Source organism: Petromyzon marinus, unplaced genomic scaffold (assembly GCF_048934315.1).
Source record: "Petromyzon marinus isolate PM22_M1 ecotype Great Lakes invasive population unplaced genomic scaffold, UKy_Petmar_22M1.pri1.0 PM_Scaffold_302, whole genome shotgun sequence".
NCBI lineage: Eukaryota > Metazoa > Chordata > Hyperoartia > Petromyzontiformes > Petromyzontidae > Petromyzon > Petromyzon marinus.
Window position 1 is genome coordinate 113179 of NW_027423283.1, and position 9058 is coordinate 122236.

A 9058-nucleotide genomic window follows, 5' to 3' on the forward strand; every position below is an offset into this window, starting at 1 on the left:
ACACTCACTCACCCACTCACCCACTCACTCACTCACTCACCCACTCACTCACTCACCACTCGTTCACACTTTGTGAACGAGTGGTGAGGAGGTGAGTGGTGAGGAGGTGTGGGTGGAGAGCGATGGAACTGCACTCAAGTGGTAACTCGCTCACCACTCGCTCACCAACTCACTCACCACTCACCAACACACCCACTCACTCACCCACTCACTAACTCACTCACTCACCACTCACTCACCCACTCACTCGCTCACCCACTCACTCACTCATACACTCACTCACCCACTCACTCACCCACTCACTCACTCACTCATACACTCACTCACTCACCACTCGCCCACTCACCACTCGCTCACTCACTCACCCACTCACTCACTCACTCACCCACTCACTCACTCACTCACCCACTCACTCACTCACTCACCCACTCACTCACCCACTCACTCACTCACTCACCCACCAACTCACCTACCCACCCACTCACTCACCAACACACCCACTCACTCACTCACCAACACACTCACTCACCACTCACTCACCCACTCACCACTCGAGTCTGCCTCGTGGTGAGGAGGTGCGTGGTGAGGAGGTGTGGGTGGAGAGCGATGGAACTGCACTCAAGTGGTAACTCGCTCACCACTCGCTCACCAACTCACTCACCACTCACCAACACACTCACTCACTCACTCACCCGTTCACTAACTCACTCACCCACTCACTCACCCACCCACTAACTCACTCACCCACTCACTCACTCACCAACACACTCACTCACTCACCCATTCACTAACTCACTCACCCACTCACTCACCCATTCACTAACTCACTCACCCACTCACTCACCCACCCACCCACTCACCACTCACTCACTCACTCACCCACCCGCCCACTCACCCACTCACTCACCCACCCACCACTCACTCACCAACACACTCACTCACCACTCGCTCACTCACTCACTCACCCACCCACTCGCTCACCACTCGCTCACCACTCACCCACTCACTCACTCACTCAATCACCACTCGCTCACTCACTCACTCACCAACACACTCACTCACTCATCACTCACTCGCTCACTCACTCACTCACCACTCGTTCATTCACTCACTCACCAACACACTCACTCACCAGCACACTCACTCGCTCACTGACCAACACACTCACTCACTCACCAACACACTCACCCACTCACTCACCACTCGCTCACTCACCACTCACCTACTCACTCACTCACTCACCAACACACTCACTCACTCACCACTCACTCACCAACACACTCACTCACTCACCACTCACTCACCAACACAATCACTCACCACTCACTCACCACTCGTTCACTCACTCACCAACACACTCACTCACCACTCACTCACCACTCACTCACTCACCACTCGTTCACTCACTCACCAACACACTCACTCACCAACACACTCACCACTCGCTCACCCACCCACTCACTCACTCACCAACACACTCACTCACTCACCAACACACTCACCACTCGCTCACTCACCACTCGCTCACCAACACACCCACTCACTTACTCACCACTCACCCACTCACCAACACACTCATCTACTCGGGGGAGCTTTGTCTGTTTGTGTGTAACAGCACTTGCCCCTACAGCCCTGCTACAGGCTACCTGGGGGAGCTTTGTCTGTGTGTGTAACAGCACTTGCCCCTACAGCCTGCTAGAGGCTACCTGGGGGAGCTTTGTCTGTGTGTGTGTAACAGCACTTGCCCCTACAGCCCTGCTAGAGGCTACCTGGGGGAGCTTTGTCTGTGTGTAACAGCACTTGCCCCTACAGCCTGCTAGAGGCTACCTGGGGGAGCTTTGTCTGTGTGTGTGTAACAGCACTTGCCCCTACAGACCTGCTAGAGGCTACCTGGGGGAGCTTTGTCTGTGTGTGTAACAGCACTTGCCCCTACAGCCCTGCTAGAGGCTACCTGGGGGAGCTTTGTCTGTGTGTGTAACAGCACTTGCCCCTTCAGCCTGCTAGAGGCTACCTAGGGGAGCTTTGTCTGTGTAACAGCACTTGCCCCTACAGCCTGCTAGAGGCTACTCGGGGGAGCTTTGTCTATGTGTGTAACAGCACTTGCCCCTACAGCCCTGCTAGAGGCTACCTGGGGGAGCTTTGTCTGTGTGTGTAACAGCACTTGCCCCTACAGCCTGCTAGAGGCTACCTGGGGGAGCTTTGTCTGTGTGTGTGTGACAGCACTTGCCCCTACAGCCCAGCTAGAGGCTACCTGGGGGAGCTTTGTCTGTGTCTGTGTGTAACAGCACTTGCCCTACAGCCCTGCTAGAGGCTACCTGGGGGTGCTTTGTCTGTGTGTGTAACAGCACTTGCCCCTACAGCCTGCTAGAGGCTACCTGGGGGAGCTTTGTCTGTGTGTAACAGCACTTGCCCCTACAGCCTGCTAGAGGCTACCTGGGGGAGCTTTGTCTGTGTGTGTAACAGCACTTGCCCCTTCACCCTGCTAGAGGCTACCTGGGGGAGCTTTGTCTGTGTGTGTGTAACAGCACTTGCCCCTACAGCCTGCTAGAGGCTACCTGGGGAGCTTTGTCTGTGTGTGTAACAGCACTTGCCCCTACAGCCTGCTAGAGGCTACCTGGGGGAGCTTTGTCTGTGTGTGTAACAGCACTTGCCCCTACAGCCTGTGTGAGCTACCCGGGGGTGCTTTGTCTGTGTGTAGGCAGTACCCGATGGGCCTGCTGTACGACCTCCATAACACCAACTCCACGTTACCATGGCAGCTCACAGTACATCTGAAGGTATCAGTGGCAGTACCACCCTCCCTCCCTACTACCAACCCACTCAGCCACCCACCAACTCACTCAATCACCCACCCACCCACTCACTCACTCACCCACCCACTCACTCACCCACTCACTCACCCACTCACTCACCCACTCACCCACTCACTCACCCACTCACTCACTCACTCACCCACCCACTCACCCACTCACTCACCCACTCACTCACCCACTCACCTACTCACTCATCCACTCACCCACTCACTCACCCACCCACTCACTCACCCACCCACTCACCCACCCACTCACTCACTCACCCACCCACTCACTCACCCACCCACTCACTCACTCACTCACCCACTCACCCACCCATTCACCCACTCACTCACCCACCCACTCACTCACTCACCCACCCACCCACTCACCCACTCACCCACCCACTCACCCACTCACTCACCCACCACTCACTCACCCACCCACCCACTCACCCACTCACCACTCACTCACCACTCACCACCCTCTCACCCACTCACCCACTCACTCACTCACCACTCACTCACTCACCCACTCACTCACCCACCCACTCACCCACCCACTCACCCACTCACCCACTCACTCACCCACTCACCCCACCCATTCACTCACCACTCACCCACCCACTCACCCACCCACTCACTCACCCACCCACTCACTCACCCACTCACTCACTCACCCACCCACCCACTCATCCACTCAACCCACTCACCCACTCACTCACACACTCACTCACCACTCACTCACCCACTCACCCACTCACCCACCCACTCACCACTCACTCACCACTCACCACCCTCTCACCCACTCACCCACTCACTCACCACTCACTCACTCACCCACTCACCCACTCACCCACTCACTCACTCACCCACCCACTCACCCCACTCACTCACCCACCCACTCACTCACTCACTCACCCACTCACTCACCCACTCACTCACCCATCCACCCACCCACCCACTCACTCACTCACCCACCCACCCACTCACCCACTCACTCACTCACTCACCCACTCACCCACCCACTCACTCACTCACCCACTCACTCACCCACTCACACACCCACTCACTCACTCACTCACCCACCCACTCACTCACTCACTCACCCACCCACTCACTCACTCACCCACTCACTCACCACTCACCACTCACTCACCACTCACTCACCACTCACCCACTCACCCACCCACCCACCCACTCACTCACCCACTCACCCACTCACTCACCCACTCACTCACCCACCCACCCACCCACTCACTCACCCACTCACTCACCCATCCACCCACTCACTCACCCACTCACTCACCCACTCACCCACTCACCCACTCACTCACTCACCCACTCACTCACCCACTCACCCACCCACCCCACACTCACCCACCCACTCACTCACCCACTCACTCACCCACTCACCCACTCACCCACCCACTCACCCACTCACCCACCCACCCCCACACTCACCCACCCACTCACTCACCCACCCACTCACTCACCCACCCACCCACTCACTCACTCACTCATCCACTCACTCACCCACTCACTCACCCACTCACCCACTCACTCACCCACTCACCACCCACCCACTCACCCACCCACTCACCCACTCACTCACCCACCCACTCACCCACCCACTCACTCACCCACTCACTCACTCACCCACCCACTCACTCACTCACCCACTCACCCACCCACTCACTCACTCACCCACCCACTCACTCACTCACTCACCCACCCACTCACTCACTCACCCACTCACTCACCACTCACCACTCACTCACCACTCACTCACCACTCACCCACTCACTCACCCACCCACCCACCCACTCACTCACCCACCCACCCACTCACTCACCCACTCACCCACTCACTCACCCACTCACTCACTCACCCACCCACCCACCCACTCACTCACTCACCCACTCACCCCACTCACTCACCCACTCACTCAACCATCCACCCACTCACTCACCCACTCACTCACCCACTCACCCACTCACTCACTCCCACTCACTCACCCACTCACCCACCCACTCACCCACTCACCCACCCACCCCCACTCTCACCCACCCACTCACTCACCCACCCACTCACTCACCCACCCACTCACTCACTCACCCACTCACTCACCCACTCACTCACTCACTCACCCACTCACCCACTCACTCACTCACTCACCCACTCACCACCCACCCACTCACCCACCCACTCACCCACTCACTCACCCACCCACTCACCCACCCACTCACTCACCCACTCACTCACCCACCCACTCACTCACTCACTCACCCACCCACCCACCCACCCACTCACTCACTCACTCACCCACTCACCCACTCACTCACCACTCACCACACTCACCCACTCACTCACCCACCCACTCACTCACTCACCCACCCACTCACCCACCCCCACACTCACCCACCCACCCACTCACTCACCCACTCACTCACCCACCCACTCACTGACCCACCCACTCACTCACTCACTCACCCACCCACCCACTCACTCACCCACTCACTCACTCACTCACCCACCCACTCACGCACCCACCCACCCACCCACTCACTCACCCACTCACTCACTCACCCACCCACTCACGCACCCACCCACCCACTCACTCACTCACCCACTCACTCACTCACCCACCCACTCACTCACTCACCCACTCACTCACCCACTCACTCACTCACCCACTCACTCACTCACCCACCCACTCACTCACCACTCACTCACCACCCACCCACTCACTCACTCACCACTCACTCACCACTCACCACCCTCTCACCCACTCACCCACTCACTCACTCACTCACCCACCCACTCACCCACTCACTCACCCCCCACCCACTCACTCACCCACTCACCCACTCACTCACTCACCCACCCACTCACTCACCCACTCACCCACCCACTCACCCACTCACTCACTCAGCCACTCACTCACCACTCACCCACTCACCCACTCACTTACTCACCCACTCACCCACCCACTCACCCACTCACTCACCCACCCACCCACCCACTCACTCACCCACTCACCCACTCACTCACCCACTCACTCACTCACCACTCACTCACACACTCACCACCCTCTCACCCCTAGGGGTTCCCTCGGGGTGAACTCCTGGAGGGCCCTTCCCGGGAGGCCATGGAGGGTCTCTTCATGTCCGCCCTGAAGGAGGCCAATTGCCTGAAACATCGCGGACACCTCATGGGCGAGCTGCAGCGCAAGGAGCACAAACAGCTGTGGGCTGGGCCTCCTCAACGGTCAGCCTACCTCCTCACCTACCTCCTCACCTACCTCCTCACCTACCTCCTCACCTACTCACCTACCTCCTCACCTACCTCCTCACCCACCTCCTCACCTCCTCACCTACCTCCTCACCTACCTCCTCACCTCCTCACCTACCTCCTCACCTACCTCCTCACCTACCTCCTCCACCTATCTCCTCACCTACCTCCTCACCTACCTCCTCACCTACCTCCTCACCTACCTACTCACCTACCTACTCACCTCCTCATCTACCTCCTCACCTACCTCCTCACCTACCTCCTCACCTCCTCACCTACATCCTCACCTACCTCCTCACCTACCTCCTCACCTACCTCCTCACCTCCTCACCTACCTCCTCACCTACCTCCTCACCTCCTCACCTACCTCCTCACCTACTCACCTACCTCCTCACCTACCTCCTCACCTCCTCACCTACCTCCTCACCTACCTCCTCACCTACCTCCTCACATACCTACTCACCTACTCACCTACCTCCTCACCTACCTCCTCACCTACCTCCTCACCTACCTCCTCACCTACCTCCTCACCTCCTCACCTACCTCCTCACCTACCTCCTCACCTACCTCCTCACCTACCGCCTCACCTACCTCCTCACCTACTCACCTACCTCCTCACCTACCTCCTCACCTACCTCCTCACATACCTCCTCAGACTCCTCACCTACCTCCTCACCTACCTCCTCACCTACCTCCCTCGCCTACCTCCTCACCTACCTCCTCACCTACCTCCTCACCTACTCACCTACCTCCTCACCTACCTCCTCACCTACCTCCTCACCTACTCACCTACCTCCTCACCTACCTACTCACCTACCTCCTCACCTACCCTCCTCACCTACCTCTTCACCTACCTCCTCACCTACCTCCTCACCTCCTCACCTACCTCCTCACCTACTCACCTACCTCCTCACCTACTCACCTACCTCCTCACCTACCTCCTCACCTACCTCCTCACCTACCTCCTCAACTCTCACCTACCTCCTCACCTACCTCCCTCACCTACTCACCTACCTCCTCACCTACCTCCTCACCTACCTCCTCACCTACCTACTCAACTCCTCACCTACCTCACCTACCTCCTCACCTACCTCCTCACCTACCTCCTCACCTACTCACCTCCTCACCTACCTCCTCACCTACCTCCTCACCTACCTACTCACCTACCTCCTCACCTACCTCCTCACCCTCCTCACCTACCTCCTCACCTACCTCCTCACCTACCTCCTCACCTACCTCCTCACCTCCTCACCTACCTCCTCACCTACCTCCTCACCTCCTCACCTACCTCCTCACCTACCTCCTCACCTCCTCACCTACCTCCTCACATACCTCCTCACCTCCTCACCTACCTCCTCACCTACCTCCTCACCTACCTCCTCCCTACCTCCTCACCTACCTCCTCACCTACCTCCTCACCTACCTCCTCACCTACTCACCTACCTCCTCACCTACCTCCTCACCTACCTCCTCACCTACTCACCTACCTCCTCACCTACCTCCTCACCTACTCACCTACCTCCTCACCTACCTCCTCACCTACCTCTCACCTACCTCCTCACCTACCTCCTCACCTACCTCCTCACCTACCTCTTCACCTACTCACCTACCTCCTCACCTACTCACCTACCTCCTCACCTACCTCCTCACCTACCTCCTCACCTACCTCCTCACACTCCTCACCTACCTCCTCACCTACCTCCTCACCTACTCACCTACCTCCTCACCTACCTCCTCACCTACCTCCTCACCTACCTCCTCACCTACTCACCTACCTCCTCACCTACCTCCTCACCTACTCACCTACCTCCTCACCTACCTCCTCACCTACCTCTTCACCTACCTCCTCACCTACCTCCTCACCTACCTCCTCACCTACCTCTTCACCTACTCACCTACCTCCTCACCTACTCACCTACCTCCTCACCTACCTCCTCACCTACCTCCTCACCTACCTCCTCACTCCTCACCTACCTCCTCACCTACCTCCTCACCTACTCACCTACCTCCTCACCTACCTCCTCACCTACCTCCTCACCTACTCACCACTCCCTCACCTACCTCCTCACCTACCTCCTCACCTACCTCCCGCCTCCTCACCTACCTCCTCACCTACCTCCTCACCTACCTCCTCACCTACCTCCTCAACCTCCTCACCTACCTCCTCACCTACCTCCTCACCTCCTCACCTACCTCCTCACCTACCTCCTCACCTACTCACCTACCTCCTCACCTACTCACCTACCTCCTCATCTACCTCCTCACCTACCTCCTCACCTACCTCCTCAACTCCTCACCTACCTCCTCACCTACCTCCTCACCTACCTCCTCACCTACCTCCTCACCTACTCACCTACCTACTCAACTCCTCACCTACCTCCTCACCTACCTCCTCACCTACCTCCTCACCTACCTACTCAACTCCTCACCTACCTCCTCACCTACCTCCTCACCTACCTCCTCACCTACTCCCTCACCTACCTCCTCACCTACCTCCTCACCTACCTCCTCACCTCACCTACCTCCTCACCTACCTCCTCACCTACCTCCTCACCTACTCACCTACCTACTCACCTACTCACCTACCTCCTCACCTACCTCCTCACCTACCTCCTCAACTCCTCACCTACCTCCTCACCTACCTCCTCACCTACTCACCTACCTCCTCACCTACCTCCTCACCTACCTCCTCACCTACCTACTCAACTCCTCACCTACCTCCTCACCTACCTCCTCACCTACCTCCTCACCTCCTCACCTACCTCCTCACCTACCTCCTCACCTACCTCCTCACCTACCTCCTCACCTACCTCCTCACCTCCTCACCTACCTCCTCACCTACCTCCTCACCTCCTCACCTACCTCCTCACCTACCTCCTCACCTACTCACCTACCTCCTCACCTACTCCACCTACCTCCTCATCTACCTCCTCACCTACCTCCTCACCTACCTCCTCAACTCCTCACCTACCT

The 9058-nt window shown here is 58.0% G+C and overlaps 1 long non-coding RNA gene across 1 annotated transcript; it reads left to right on the plus strand.

Moving 5' to 3' along the window:
- Positions 1-531: 531 nt before the first annotated feature.
- On the plus strand, positions 532-6051 carry LOC142923147 (uncharacterized). The gene is made up of 3 exons (XR_012940559.1): positions 532-625; positions 2699-2777; positions 5898-6051. It is a non-coding gene; the product is annotated as an uncharacterized LOC142923147 (long non-coding RNA).
- The last annotated feature ends 3007 nt before the right edge of the window (positions 6052-9058 follow it).